This window comes from Buteo buteo, chromosome 1 (genome assembly GCF_964188355.1).
Source record: "Buteo buteo chromosome 1, bButBut1.hap1.1, whole genome shotgun sequence".
In the NCBI taxonomy this organism is placed as follows: Eukaryota; Metazoa; Chordata; class Aves; order Accipitriformes; family Accipitridae; genus Buteo; species Buteo buteo.
The window spans coordinates 56,031,281-56,047,062 of record NC_134171.1 but is presented as its reverse complement, the minus strand read 5'-3'; the positions used below and the strand labels follow the sequence as shown (position 1 = coordinate 56,047,062).

Below are 15,782 nucleotides of genomic sequence, written 5' to 3'. Positions count from 1 at the left end.
TTAAGCTGAGATGAAGCATAAGTGGATTTACTAGAGTTTGAAACGTCCCACGTGTTAAAGCAGTGACCCTGTCCATGTGTGCTCCAGGGACAGCTGAGGTTGGCCGAGCAGACTCAGCTCCGCTTGTATTTCAGGGCAGGACTAGATGGCTTTTAGCAGGAGTGTGTTACCAGGGGCGAGGGAGAAGGGAGCACTGAGGAAAGGGGGGGGGGGCAGCTTTTAGTAAGTGGGGCATTTCAAGGTGATCAGGCTTAATCTTCCTCATTGCTGCTAGGTGACTGCAGCAGGGGACTGGAAGACGCTCAACACTTTTTAATTAAAGCCTCTATTGAAAATATTCATCACTCGGTGGTGGGAGGGAGAGAAACCTCCTGCCCCTTCTATGCACATCACAGGGAGCTGAAAAGGCCACATACCTGTTTTATCTCTTCCCATGTGGGCCAGCTTTGAAGCAAGGTGTAACACCTCTGAAACACCCCCTCCCTTACCATTTCAGGTAGGAAGAAATTTGCACCTATTAACTTCCAAAAATAAAAGGTTAATTAAAGCCAACTGCCTAAACTAAGTCCAGATTGAGTTGGCTTGGTATATTAATCACCTGGAGCTACAGCATCAGGATTTTCACATGATGGCTAAGGTTCAGCAGCATTTTTCAGCAGGAGAAGACAGCTCAAAGTGAGAAACCCAAGGTTCACTAACCAGGGGTTGTCACCTCTGTACTCTCCCAAATCAGGGGTACCCTGGGGATCAGACCAAGGGTCATAAAGTACTTTAAGCAGAGTGAACATAATATAGGATGTCGTATACCCAAGCAGCCTGCTGTAGGGCTATCACTGATGACAAGAAACTCTACAATGCCATGAGAAAACCCTCTTGCCACCCCAGTTGGGTCGGTGCTGACAGTCTCTTTGACTCACTAGCTTAAATAACCAAAATTATTTCAAGCTGTGTGTAGGCAAATGACTGGACTCCACGAGGCGGCAGAGGTCCAGTGACTAGACACAGACCATGGCTGGGGTTGTCCACAGGGGGCCTCCCCACCTACAAGTTAGTTTTGCTACCAGGGGCACCCAAGCGAAAGAAGGCTGCATCACCCTTGCTGCTGCCAGGGATGTGCAGGGAGTTATCGATGGGAGGGAGAGTGACACCCGGCTCCCCAGACGGCTTGGGACTGGGAGCATCCCCAATGCAACCCTGCAGACCAGTCCTTCTAAATCCACAGGAGACATGCAGGGAGATAGGCAAGGATTACCAAAAGAAGCCCCCAGAAGATGACATTATTGACTAATAATAATTTGTACAAGTCTCACTGAGGATTGCGTTTCACTTCATGCATTACAAACATGCCTTTGCTTGACTATAGCAATGGTTGTGACTTCAGAATATGTTTCCTGAAATCTTCACAGGGAAGTGCTGGTAGATGGTCTATTAGAGAAATATATTTTAAGACTGTTCAAAAAGTAAAAATGTTTTTTTTAACCCCCCTTGTGGTAGGCGATAGTGGGTGGTTTGTTCTGCAGGACAAGCTTGTCTCTGATTTTCTTCTCTCCATTTTTTCTGATTCTCCAACAGGGGTTTAAAATTCTTCTGCAGAGTCTGCATGGGCTTGAAAACTGAGCAAGTGTCCTGGTTTCAGCTGGGATAGAGTTAATTGTCTTCCTAGTAGCTGGTATGGTGCTATGGTTTGAGTTCAGTATGAGAAGAATGTTGATAACACACTGATGTTTTCAGTTGTTGCTAAGTAATGTTTGACTAAAGTCAAGGATTTTTCAGCTTCTCATCCCCAGCCAGCGAGAGAGCTGGAGGGGCACAAGAAGTTGGCACAGGACAGAGCCAGGGCACCTGACCCAAACCGGCCAAAGGGATATTCCATACCGTGTGACGTCACATCTAGTATAGGAACTGGGGGGGAATGGGGGCAGGGGATCGCCGCTCAGAGGCTAATTGGGTGTCGATCGGCGGGTGGTGAGCAATTGCCCTGCGCATCAGTTGTACATTCCCATCCTTTTATTATTACTGTTGTCATTTTATTAGTGTTATCATTATCATTATTAGTTTCTTCTTTTCTGTTCTATTAAACCATTCTTATCTCACGATGACCCACGGGAAGGGTGAGTTTTACTTTGGGGGGGAGTGAGTGAGCGGCTGCGTGGTGCTTAGTTGCTGGCTGGGGTTAAACCACGACAGCAAGATTTGCAGCTTGCACCAAATCTGAGACAACATCTATGAGTGTACTTGCAGGGAAATATGTGTATAAGGCTTTTCAGGCAGTTACCAAAAGGGTATTATTTTTCCATATAGCCTACATTGCTTTTTTATACCCAAGGCCTAACACTTGGAAAACTCATCTTCGTAAATTGCTTTCTGTGAAGGCAGGTATCATATAGTGTTTTATACAGCATTGGGCAAAAATAATCTTTAAGGATTGGGTCACTATGGTAACCACTTCTTATCTCAGAATCAAAAAGTGGTTATGATTGTAATTAAAAAATGTATGCTTTCTACCAAGAATTATTCTGAATTATAATTCATTTTCTGTCGCATACTGGAGTTATTTGTATTGCCCCCAAAGGCATAAGCATTTGTTATAATTCAGCAATGCAACACTTCATAGAGAGAGACTGTAACCTGCTTTGAATATACCGTCAAAAATTGTGGTCGATGACTTCAACCTCTTAAATACTTCAGCAGACTCCAGCGAAACACCATGAATGCTTTTTATTCTTACAGAGAGGAAAGCATAAGATAAACAAGGCCTTCTGAAAGCTCGTGCTTCATCACAACTAGCTGCATATCCCGAGCCAGGTGATGCGCAGAGAGGGGTCCAGGTTTGCTGCTGTAAGCAGGTGAGTTGGCCACAAATTCGGATTTTCCTTCTGCTTAAGCAAAAGTTTTATTTTTTAAAAAACAAAACCAAACAACAACAAAACCTCACCGCTTTTCTTCCTTGGGCACTTGTGCCCATCACTTCTGTTCCCAGGACCATGTTCATGCCTGGAAACCTTGGCAGACCGCTGGGACATGGCAGGCATTTGCAGGTAAATCACTGTGGCTTCCCTTAAAAGCTATAACATAAGTAACAGGAGTATAATGCTCCACGTGGCCCCAGTCAAGCTGGTGGCAAAGCTGGTTTTCAATTCAAGGGGAACAAACCCAGGCTTGCAAGTAGGTGAGCTGCTCTAGCTGCCTCTGATGGGGGTTGTCCACAGGTGGCTTCAGGGAGGAGAGAAACCCTTGCTGCTAATTGGAACCATTTCCAAAGGGGTAATAGCAGGGTGGCCCCATCCCCTCCTCCCTGGTCTGGGTCTGTACCAGGCCAGGAGACTTTCAGTGGGATTTTTGGCACTCACCCCTGGTATTTCACTTTTTTGGGGGCTGCAGCCTATTCATTCTTAGGCTAACGCGTTATGGAGCAAATATCTGCCTATGTTTTATGTAAATAGTAATAGAATTGTTTGCCTAAACGTTTCTTTTTTCCACTCTTTCCAAGAGGGAGGCAGAACAAATGTTTATTTTCCTAAAAACCTGTAACTTTCAACATTAATTTTTTTTTGGCTCATTTCTCCATAATATAGTTGTGAATCCCCGCAGACTCATGAGCATTTTCTCCTGGAAGTGGATTTACTGCTCAGTGGCCGCAGTTATTCCAGCAGGACACCATGGAAAGCCTTTTTGGTGCTTAAAATGAGGAGTTTGCTCTTCCTGGCCTGGAGGAGCAGACTCCTGTGCTCCAGATGAGCAGTAATGTTAGGTTAATGAGCCATGGACTAATAATTTTTATTCTTTCGGAACCGTTCCAGCCACCTATCCACCCGAACGGCTCTCAATGGAGGAGGAATTGTAATTCATCGAGCTGGCTGAAGGCTTTTGGAAAAGGACCCTGTAAAAACCCCAGCCCCCGCTCACCCAGAAGAGCCCAAATATGCCTGTGGAGCCTGAGCACTGCACCCAGGATGGCGTGGTGGCAGCACTGCCCGCAGTGGCACAGCCCCTGCCTGTGTTTCGGGGCTGGCACAGGGATGCTCTCAGCACCCAGCTACAGCCTTCCCTTCGCACAGGCTAACGCTGTGGGCTTTCCAGGTGAACCTCTTGCCACCTAGAGAAGGTAAATGCTTAATAATGGCTATAATAAAGTCGAGTGGCAAATGACTTCATTAAGCCTGGAGTAATAATTAGTTTAATCAGCTGAAGCGCAGCTCAATAAAGCGCACTTCAGAGGTGAGTTAGCTCCAGCATGCTGTGCTGGGGGCAAGCGAGGATGCTGGCAGCAGAAGGGCTCTGCAGACCTCTGCTGTGGTGCTCCCCGGGCATGGAGGGACCCGGTGTTGGGGGGGTAGCATCAGAGGGGTGCCCTCGGGGAGGTAGCATCAGAGGGGTACCCTCAGGGTGGGTTTCCTGACTCTGCAGCTTGCCCCAGCGCAACTCGGGGACAGGACTAAGTACAAGGCAGCTCCCGAAGCAGGGGAACTAAACCCTCTGGCCTTGAGGCATGCCCGCAGCTTCGCCCTGGGCATCCATCCCCCAGCTTCGCCAGGGTGCAGCAGTAATTTGGCCTTTCCCCTGCGGGCTTTTCCCAGAGCATCCCCAGGGGTTTCTCTGTTCTTCATTGGCAGTTCAAGCTAATGGTTCAGTCCCCAAAACGCACAGTGGTGCCTGCTTTTTTTTCCTCTCTTCAGTTTTTGAAGTATCTGGCAATTCCCCTTTCTTTTGAGCTGCTGGGAAAGAGTCACAGCTGAGCTGCAATTCAAGCTATCGGAAAATGTCCTATTCCTCCCTGAGTGCAAGTGGGTTTTGCACTCGTGATGGTTTTAATGTCAAGCAGTGTCTTCAAGTATGGTATCATTCGCAGAGGTTGGATCTCCTGCACTGCCATGTGTTGTTAGCCTCCTCCGCCGCCCTCATCTGTCTAGTTTCACAATGGCAGTTGCTTGCTGGCATAGCCCTACCCTTAGATACAAGAAACAAGCTTGTCTGTGTTGAGACTAAAGACTACATTTTTGGTTTTCAACGTAGGGTGTCTGCAGTGTGAAATCCTGCTTACCACCAAGGACATGCATCATAGTCCAAGCCAGCGGGGACCACAACTCCTCCCTTAACGAGCTGCTCTGTGAACAGTGGAGTTGAGACGTGCTGCAACGAGCAGGACAAATCAGTGCCTTAGTGCTGCAGCCTCGAAACAGAGCAAAGGATGATGAAGCTCTTTACCCTGCCCAGGTACTGGGAACCGACCTCCTCCCTGCTCTCCCAGCAGGGCTCGGGGTCAGAAACACAAGAGCCCATCAGAGAGGTTTTGGGGGGCAGGGGGACTGCTGTCTAGCACCGCAGCTTCAGCAGTCCTCACACCGAGCTCTGAGGAGCCCTTGGAAATGATAATTACTTGAGATTGCAGAGGCTACAGCAATCAGAGTGATGCTAAGCTTGGAGCAGCCTACTTCAGTTTGAAGTACATTAGCATGCCCAGTACTGGAGAGCAGAAACCAGCATGACGCACCCTCACGTTGTGCAGTGAGAAACAAATCCTGCCATCTGAGCTGGCTACCGGGATGAGGCAGTCCTCTATCTACTTCCTCAGTCTGAATTCATTTCCTCATCCTGTGGAAAGAGTAGGACATGATGGTCCTTGCCAATGGGGCATCAGAAAGAAGGAAACAAAAGGGATTTGCTGGCAAGACAGAAACAGCACATTGCCAAGGGAGGACCAGCTCAAGGGGCCGGGGCTTCACACTGCCTTCGCTTCTCAAAGCGACATCCTGCTGTGCCATGACTTTTTGGAGACTTCTCCTAGGTGTGCCAGTGGGCTGGTTAATGGGGTTGGGGGAAAGGAAAACCAGACCGAAAGAGGTGATCAGGAGAGCCAAGTAATGAAGTGCAACATCAGCAAGGTCCCTGCCTCCTAGCAAAGGTCCTTCAACCAGACATACTCATGGGTGAGAAAGGAGGTGTGGATGTGTTGGTTGATGATGCCTTCAACAGATGTTGCATGTGAACAGATTATTTGCACTGAAAGGTGAGTACTTGAACAATCAGAACAGCCATTTACAGTTCCCCTGGGCAGGATTAGTCTTCCATCCCTGTAAAGCCACCCCATGAACCAAATGAGGCAGAGATCCTGGGAGGTAAAGAAGGTGTCAGGTACCATACGCGCTGGAAGTGACTGAGCTGCACTGCAGCACCAGCTGCAATGCTGCATCCTCCCTTATGGCTCCAACACAGACAGTATTCTGCTCATGCATGGGAGGAAAAAAAAATCCCAGCAGCTTTTCAAAAAGAAAAGCCAAATTTATTAAGTTGCAATTCGTTCACCCTGGCTTTCCAAGGCGAGTTTGGATCCAGACACCCCAAGGATACACTCAAGATCTCCAAGCATGCAGCCCCACAGGCAGGCATGGGGCCAGCAGGTCTCACTGCAGGTGCCCATCTCCCATTACCAACTTTCTACACAAGCCTTAGGGTGGGGGTGGCACAGGTGAGGGGATGCTCCTGTAGATTGGGGGCTTCCCTGTTGCACCTCCCCGCTGCTCCCACCATTCGAGCTGCCATGCCAGTCTGTGGGGACCCCAGGCTGGGAGGCTCCATTTTTTATTTTTTTCTTTCCCCCCGCCACCCCACTCCAGAGGATCATGAATGTGAAAGAAGAAAATTTTCTGGAGCTTAGTCCGATGTGCACAAAAAATAATAATTACATTGCCAATAGCAAGAGTTTTCTGTGCTGCAGCCTCGTGGCTCACTGGGACACCGGGAAGGCTGCTGCGTCTCCAATAAGTGAATCAGACACCCGAGATACTGGCTGCTGCGCTCCTCCGTCCTACAGGTAGGGGTAATTCTTTAAACATTTCAAGTGCAAACCGGGCACTGATTATCTAGGCTTGAAAGTGGGATAAGGATGAAAAGAAACTCCCAAGAACTACTTTTGAGGAAGACAGAAGAGTGTAAAGAGGGATTTGTATGTGCTGCTTAACATCCTGACTTGTATAGGGCAGAGCAAGAGGGATGAGTGGGAAAGAGGCAGCCATGCCATGGGGGAGATTTTTCCCCATGAAGCAAGCAAGGCAAGCTCTCTGTCCCCCTGACATCAGGTTGCCTCCCCAAGTTTCCACTGAGCTTTGGGCAGCAGTGGGCACTGAAGGCTTTTCTCTTTCCCTCATCTGTAAATACCACTTGAGAGGCATTTCAGTGCCATCGTACTCTTGCATTCCTAAAGCAGGTCTTAGCCCCACCTGTGGGTCAGCAACCTAATGTGAGACAACAGAAAGCTTGATGTTACTTCAGGGAGTTTTAGGTACCGTCTAAGTAATGTGACTTCAATGGGGTGTGTGTGTAATAAAACCACAGTGTGCACCTCTCTTCCCCTTCCTCCTCATCACTACTTTAGACTTAAAGTCATGAAGAAACTTTTCCCTTGATATCTACTCTAGGTTAAATGTTTCATTGCCTGCATATGTCCAAAACAAAATAAAAAAACAACCCCAAAGCAGGACAGCAGTATCAGCAGGGCCGAGCCATGGCTGTACCTCAGCTCACACTTCCCCAGGCAGCAGGGCAGGAACCTGAAGCAGAGGGCTGCCTTTCAGAGGAGAGGGATGCCTAAGTTTGCAAGCAACTTCTGCAATGCTGAGATGTTGCATGGCAAAACCCATCAAGGTCGTGTAAGGATGCGATTCATTGGCAGGGGCTGGTGGGTTTAGGGTTGGCAGCAGCAGCAGCAGCCAGAGGGACATGTTTCGGTACCTTCTCTTCTGCCTGCACCCAAAGCCTGTATGCGGTTTCAGCAGTTGCTATATCAGCTTTACAGCCACAGCCCAGATTTCTGCTGCCAGAAAGCCTGGGCTGTGGGCAGCCAGGTACTGTCTTTATGGCTGTGGGCATTAACGCGCCTGTAACTTGCTCATCCTTTTTCAAAGGAAGGGTTTGCACCAGAGATCCTGGATGGATCTTTGGTGGCCTCGTTGCATTTCTTTAGCTGATAAAATTCTCTTATCAGGGAAAGCCAGTACCCTGCAACACTGCAATTTTAATTACATATTCAGGCTGGTTGTTTTAGGGAGCAGTCACAAGCACAGGCCTCTTGCAGCAGCACCTTTTATTCAAAGGTAGATAGTCAAAAGACTCTTCCCACTTTGCAGATGTGCTGTTGCATTTAATGATGGGAAGCGTCACTGTAATCACCTTAGTGATGCTTCTGCTGAGGCTTAGAAAATTTATGGTCTCCTGCTATCCTCCCCTCTGCCTGAATCTGCTTCCCCCTGCTCTCACCAACACAAGTACCCTCTGCCTCTTTGCTGAACAGATGCAGTGGGAAAGGGTAGAGAAACCCTTCAGGAGTGTTTTACCGGACCAGGAAGAAAAAGCTGGACATGTTTTGCCATGGGGCTGCAAACGGTGGTCAGAGCAAACCGGAAAATTGGGTGAGTCTCCCATCGCAAGGGCCAAGGCACCACTGACTGCTGTTCGGCCCGCCTGGCCTCCTGGAGCAGGGAGGGCAGGCACAGGGATGCAGGAGGGCGTGCGCAGCTGGGAGTTAGGAAATATAATAATAGTTCCTGTAATATGATATAAGAAGTGCATCTCGTTCATGAATGCTGCTGCCACCCTGGCTGCATGCTGGGCTCCCGTTATGTTGAAAACTGCCTTTTTTGTTATCTAGGAAGAAGCAACAGGATTCTGGTGAATGTACTGGTGATCTCTGATGTTTATGTGTCTGTGCTGGTTTGAAGATGTTTAAAGCTCACTGGGACTACGTTATTTCACCTGGTTGAATCAGGGCAGCTGCCAAAGCACCCAGGCCTTCCTGGAGCAAATCACTGCTCAGACCCACTGCTTGTGAGGACTGGTCCTATTTAGCGTTAGCACCATGGCGGGGAGGTGGGGGGTGTTTGCCATGGTTGTTTTGACTCAGCAAGTTAGATCGAGAAAGCTTTGAGAGGAATTTCCAGCAGGCATTACGCCAAATGCCGTGGTGGAAGGATTTAGCTCCACTCATCCGCTGCGGTGTGCTCCTGCTATTTGGCCAGGTGACCTGAGTGTTAGAGCACTATAGAGAAAAAGATAAAAAATTTCCATGCTCAGGAGCCAAGATGAACGCGGAAGAAATATCTGAAAAGAAATTTTGTGCCATCTGAGCTACCTGTTTATAAGGTAGTGATGGGCTGATATCGCTGGTTAGCTGAGTACTTGCCAACTTCCAGGCAAGCCATTTCTATAAGTGAATATGAGAATAGCGAAGGCAGGTGCTATCATTATACATGGGCTAGAAACCCAGGGATCTGCGGGATCTTTGTACTCATGTCTGAGTGACAACTTGTCAATGCACCAGCAAAGTTTGCATGGAAATGCATCGCAGTGGCTCCATATTTACTTAACCAACAGGAATCTGCTCTTCGGTTTGAATTTTATTAGCTAATAAATGAGACTTACAGAGCACCAGACTGCACACCTGACAGGTTGCAAACATGGATTTTGTTCACAAAACTTGCTCCCATCATACAGCCGGGTGTAAAGGTGGTCGGGAAAGGACCAGCTGGGCTGACTGTGCCAGCACTGACGATGCTGTGCTGGTCCTCAGTGGCTGTGGAGCCTGTCTTCCACCCCTCTGCACTTTCCCTAAGCTGAGCACTCATCCTTTGGGTGACGAGAATACCTTTTAGTTAGCTTTTCTAAATGCTGGAACATCTGCAAGAGGCTTTCCATTCCACAGGTCTTCAGCCATTGTATATAGAAAAAAATAAATCCTAAAGGGTATCTTGCAAATGGCTTCAGGAAACTACTTCCCCGTCAGGTTCCCACCTCATGTAAGAAGGAAAATGTGTGTGCCTGGGTTTTTCCCCCCGCCTCTGAAAAAGTGAGTTATATTACTGTTGTTACTGCTGTTTTGTGAACAAGCTTTGGGCAAATGGCCTGCAAACTGCTGAACGTGCCAGAGACCCAAGGCCCCAACTCAGTTGTTCATCCCACTTTATAAAATAATTTAATATAAAATAATTTAAGCATGGACTTAAGTGTGTTGCTGAATTGGGACTTTGAGGCAAAACCTGCTGGATTCAGTTCATCTTAAGCAGGTATTTATCAGAGCTTGAGCAAAGCCACTGACGCTTTGCTTAAAGTATTTCATAAAAATCCTGTTGGTGATAACTTCAACACCAGCACACAGGCATTTTGGGAAACAAATGAGGATCAACCAGCGTTGTGCTGGATGGGTCATAAGGGAGAGGGAGAAAATTGGCTAATTTTGCTATTTTTAAGGCAGTCAGCCATGCCGATGCGAGTGGCAAACAGAGGAGAGCCAGGCGAGAGCCAGCTATGGTGGAGAATGTGATGGCCGGCTATTTATTTCAGAGGAAAATTGGCAGTAGAAGGGATCTGGTCAGCATTAAGCTCTGGCAGTGTTTATTCTAATTTTGTTGAGCTGACTCCTTAATTAAACGGTTGCTTTACAGGGAGTAGAAGTATTGGCTGTGTGGTAATGAAACGTGGAGGCTGTCATCCCAATTCACCTATTTTTTTCTGAATGTTGAGAAAACATTTGCCACCTCTGAGAGGCTCTTCTCCCAAAATCTACCTATCCTTCCCTGGGCGGCTGCAACAGGAAGAAGGGAGGTCCCTTTCTTCCCACTGTGGCCGCCCGTTGCTGTACCCCAGCTATGGAGGATAATTTTGCCTCTAGTTCTCAAACAGCACCCAGGCATTTGCCTGTTCCTAAGGGACAACTTAATTCCTTTCCTGGACTTATTTTGGGCTATAATGTGGCTATGTTTCAATGCCTCTTATTAATCCCATATCAAAGGCAAGCATAGTAAGGATGTGGAAAAAGAGCTACAGTTCGCTTTTTTCCTTGCTGAAAGTCTTGTTTCCTTCTCCCTGTGCCCAGGGCTTTCTCTGGGTCTCAACCCAGCAGCTCCTCCACCTCACAGTGTTCTTCCAAAAGGATTGATATAAACCTCAGAAGTATGAGAAATATTGTTGTTCATATCTTTACACTGCTAAGATGCAACGTTGGGTCTACATAACTTAAAAGCAATGTTTTTGGAAAGTCATCTCTATGGTTGGTAGTGCAAATATGACTGATAGGGCAGGACGGGGATTGCCTCCATGGATGAGACTACCAGGGAAAATGGTCAGCTGGAAAACCTTGAAGCTGTCCTCCTTAAAGGCATATAGCAAACTCAGAGTCATCGGCGGCAGCAGAGAGAGCAGGAATGGTTTCCCGCACAGTTTGGATTTTGCAGGTCCCTGGTGCTCGGTTTCCATCAGCTCACATGGGGCAGTAATGGGAACCCGAGGTTTTTCACGCAAGTCACTCCTCACCGGGGAAAACAACCGTGTCCAGGTGAAACTTCAAGCAACAGCTGCATGCATCTGCCTGCATGCGTGTGATGCACATGCAGGCAGTGAATTCAGCAGTTTACCCCATCGCCGTAGCTGATGCAATTGCTGATGTGTGTAACCGCTGCCTCTTGCTGACGTCTGGATGACAGACTGTGATTTTGGGGAAGGAAAACCAGATTTGCAAGAAGGTCAATGGCAGATCCAGCCAGTGCTGGAGCCTGGAGTGTACCTGCAAGGATGGTGGGCCAGCAGCGACCTGCGAGTACACAGACAGCACTCAGAGCTATTCTGGATCTCACATTTGGCTTCTGTCTTAAAATAAATTAAATATCTCTTCATCGCAGCTGGCGCTCTGCCAAGTATGGCTCAGCCGCAATGTTCCCTGGGACGAGCTGTGTGCTTTGTACGTGGCTTGTTTTGTTCAGCAAACCCAAGGCAGGGAAAGAAAAATTGCCGAAGCCTGGAAGAACTGGATCTGTTATTTCAAAGGCTCCTGAGCTAAAGCATCATCTGCCCTTGGCAGAGTTATCCAGGCTCAGTGGAGGAGATGATTAACTTCTTTAAAACAGGATCTCCTCAGCCCTAGGCTCCATGCTGCTGCATTACTCTCGGCCAAAACACCTGAGGTATTATGTGGCAGGTACCACGTCCAGAAAGATGAATAAAGTACCATCTCTTTGTTTGTTGTTGACCCCTGCACAGCTGGCTCAGTTTTTTGGTGAGTTTGGAGGGACTTCTGCCCAGGCAGTGCCTACAGCTTATCTGCAACAGGACGACTGGCTTCAAGCACCCCAAATACCGTTGGGTCCTTCCCTGCAAGCTGCTGCCTCCCTATTTAAGACTAGCACCGCTGGCCCTTTACCCCATACATGGCACTGTCTGGCTTAATGGGATTATAACACCATCCCCTGAGGATGGATTCTTATTTTGTCTTGCGGGTTTATAAAGTGCTGTGGACTCTGGTCTTGAGCTGTTGGGGCAACTCAAGGAAAAGAAAAGCTCCTTGCAGTGAGGAGCCCGGTGCTGCTGGTGGGGAAAGTCTTCCCCTCCAAGCCAACCGCAGCCGCAGCGCTGCTGCTTCAGCATGCCGTATTTCGTGCTGCTTTTAGGCGGCGCGGTTGGTAGTGACTGCTGTAGTGACTTTGTGTCGGGGGATGACTTTATTGAGATGCTTAATCCTCAGCAGGTGCCACGCAATATAACACGCAGTTATGTCTTGGAGGTAATAACGCCACATTGATGTTTTACTATGCTGTTAACCCTCGGCACGATGAGGTATTACAAACATCATTTATCTGCTGTTCCATTACTGATAACGCGCTTTCTTGCTTGGAGCCATCTTGCCAAAGCAATGATTGATACGATGCAGGAAGCAGCTCGCTTCTCGTGGCCATCGTGTTTTATATTGCTCTTAGTTTTCATGCTTGTGGTTCCGCCTCTGTTCCAGCTCCGTGGGGTCTCGCACCATAAAATGGAGGCTCTGGCTGCAGGATGCAGCATGGCCTTGCTTTAGAGTTGTGCCTTGCTGCTGCATGGATCTCGTAGGGTCTCTTACTTTCATAGCTGTTCCTGCCTCTTTTCTTTGTTAGGCTTAAGGCAGAAAAACGGTAAGAAGGATCATGGCTTTCTGTAAGGATTTACATTTATATTCCATGAAATACTGACATAGTTCCCTGAAAAGTGGGATAGAGACATGTTTAGATCAACCTATGACACATTTCCTGTATTGCACATCACCTCTTAATATGGTGCATGTTGCATCTTCTTGATTCTTCCTTGGCCAGTGAAATCGGTGGAGCTTTGACTACATTTCAGTGGAGGACCAGGACCAGGATCACATGCATCTAGGTAATGACTTGTATGTGCATGAAGTATTTCCAGATTATGATTTTGGGTAATTGGGGAAATTTTCACAGGAATTAGAAGCCACTACAGGGATGTGATCCTGTTTTACATAATAATTTCTGATTGACTGAAGTATGGAAAATTAACACTGATGAAGACAGTCAAAAATTTAGGGTAGCACCTTTATACTGATTGTGTTATTAGAACACTCAGAGCTTTGTAGCTTATAAATATAGAGATCGTCTTACACAAAACCTTGATAGCATGTCACTCTTGGGAAGTCACTGCTACGGCTGCAACGCGTCCCCTTCCTAAGCACCTGATTTTTACCTTGCTCCCGCATCTAATATCTCACTTGGGTCCCTCCTTTGTGGCCTGCCAAAGATTTTCCTTAGGTTTTTGTGATTGAGTCACCCGCAGCTCTTCCGCAAAGATAACCGGGTGAAGGACTGCAGTCCTGTGCTGAGGCTGGGGCTGCAGATCTGCCCCCACCACACAGCTCCTGCCAGGGCTCCTTCTACCTCCTCCCATTCCCTCCTGCCCATCTCACTTGCTTGGCAGCCTCAAGGCTGGATCACCACCTCTGGACAGGTATGTATGGATATTTGGATGGCAGCCGATGGCAAAATAGGTGCTAGCATTGCCTGTTTTTAAGGGGGGCTGCTGACTGTACAAGCTACTGTACTGTTCATCACTGTGTTTCTTCTAAGCTGTGGCTATCCCTAAGATTTCCTGGCCACAGCTATCTGTCTTCCTTGACATTCCACTGCAGCATGTGCCCAAAGCGAGCCCCAGAAATCTCCCGGAGAGGGTCTGGACTCAGGCTTTCCTGAAAGCGATGGGGATTTCCTAAAAACCTCCTGAAAATCCTGCTTTGGAACTTTTTCCTGTGCTGCAGCCTATTTATTCCCAAGGCCATCACCCCCCCTCCCAGCCCTGGCCACAGGACGTGCACCGGGGGCACTCGGTGGAGCAGAGAGGGGTGAATTGGGGGGTCCACCATTCACCCCCTCCTGCAAAGGAGGGAGTAGGTCACAGCTAATTAATATTAGTGACCTGTCAGAGGTGTTTTCCAGACAGATTGTGCAGCAGGCAGCAGGTTCTTATCCGATCCCACTGCCTAATCACGAGCAAACTGGAAAACAGATAGCAATTACTCGCAGAGCTAGGGGAGGCTTGGGTGGGAAGGCACCATGCCTTTCCTTCCTGATGCCTCAAGCATGGAAAAAAAAGTAGTGAATCCTTGTTTATTGGGACAAGGTAGAGCTCACAGCTAGCGAGGGCACCTTGATCCCCGGCTTGTGGCTGAGGAAAGCAGCCACTCAGAAATGGGTTTGAAAAGGTGTTTCCAGGTTCAAAACTTCAAGCTGGATGATGTTGTATTTTCAGGTTTTCAGTAAGTCCCGGTTAAGATATGTAGCACTAGAAGACACTTATGCTGCCTGCACTTAAGCCATTTCCCAAACAGGTTTTGGCTTTGAATGCTCAGGAGTATGTACTGACATATCCGATAGTGATAAAGTTCACAGAGCTGGGGAATCACAGGTGCTTTACTGCCTTTGGGAATACGCCAAGGATGGTTGCATTTGGCGTTAATATCCATCATTTATTTTACTGTCTAGTGACAAATTCTGTCCCCCAGGTGTGGATCCACATCTTTCTTTCGGTGAGATAGAGCTGCAACCTAATTCAACATAAAGACAGTTTGGCTCTTGGAGCTGGCAGACTCCGAACTGCACCTAAGGGTGTATGGGAAGGCATCGACCATCCTGAGGAATAGCTGGTAACCTGCTGTTACGGGGGGCAGAAGAAAACTTCCCTCAGAGGCACCTTGATAGCATCTGGGAAACTGACACAACCTGAAAATATTTAGATTTTATTTTACGATGGGGATCTCCATACAGCCTGGTTTTTGCGTCACACTGGTTTTCCTCCCTGTACATCTGCAGCAGGGTGTGAGGCCAGACAGACCTTGATGCCTCTCCGTAAGGCTGGGCTTGTGTTGCGGGGATGCGATGCCGCGCCAGGGCTAACACCGCACTGCCAGCCACTGTGAGCTGCAGCGTCCCCTGCACCGCGGCACCACTCAGCCTTGTGCCAAGGGGTCGTTCCCAGGGAGGCCATGAGGGCTGACACCCACCTGTAATTAATACCACACCATCCAGCCTTCAGATAACCTTCACTAGTTTCAGGGCTTTGCCACTTTCCCTGTTAAAAAATGGGTTTACTAATGGAAAGCGGGGGTTGCCCTGTGCACAGTATCTTCACAGTATCTGTTGCATGGCAGAGATGGCGTTTGCAAAAGGTCCTAAATCCTGCTGGGAGCAGCTGCCAGAAAATGCCCCACACAGAACGCTGACCAAGCAGAAATGCAATGCTTGTCTTGCACTTGTCTTGCATTAAGAAATTCTTAATGAACTAAAGAGACAATACTATGGTATTTGTCCCTTTTTAAATTATGAGGGGAAGTGATGTGGGTTATCATATGCGATAATGTCCAAGAGCTGAATTACAGAGCTGTCAGCTGTGGGACACTGAAATGACAGCCCTTTAAAGTGCTGTGAGGGTCTTGTTGGACACTTGTATCAAAACACTCATTTTAGCCTCAGGAAGAC

At 47.9% G+C, this 15,782-nt stretch overlaps 2 long non-coding RNA genes across 2 annotated transcripts; both read left to right on the top strand.

The window, feature by feature from the left end:
* The first annotated feature begins 2,780 nt into the window (after positions 1–2,780).
* On the top strand, positions 2,781–4,074 carry LOC142043555 (uncharacterized). The gene is made up of 3 exons (XR_012654105.1): positions 2,781–2,846; positions 2,981–3,038; positions 3,801–4,074. It is a non-coding gene; the product is annotated as an uncharacterized LOC142043555 (long non-coding RNA).
* A 1,856-nt stretch (positions 4,075–5,930) lies between these two features.
* On the top strand, positions 5,931–8,352 carry LOC142043173 (uncharacterized). Its single transcript, XR_012654021.1, has 3 exons — positions 5,931–6,007; positions 6,716–6,811; positions 8,288–8,352. It is a non-coding gene; the product is annotated as an uncharacterized LOC142043173 (long non-coding RNA).
* Positions 8,353–15,782: the final 7,430 nt, after the last annotated feature.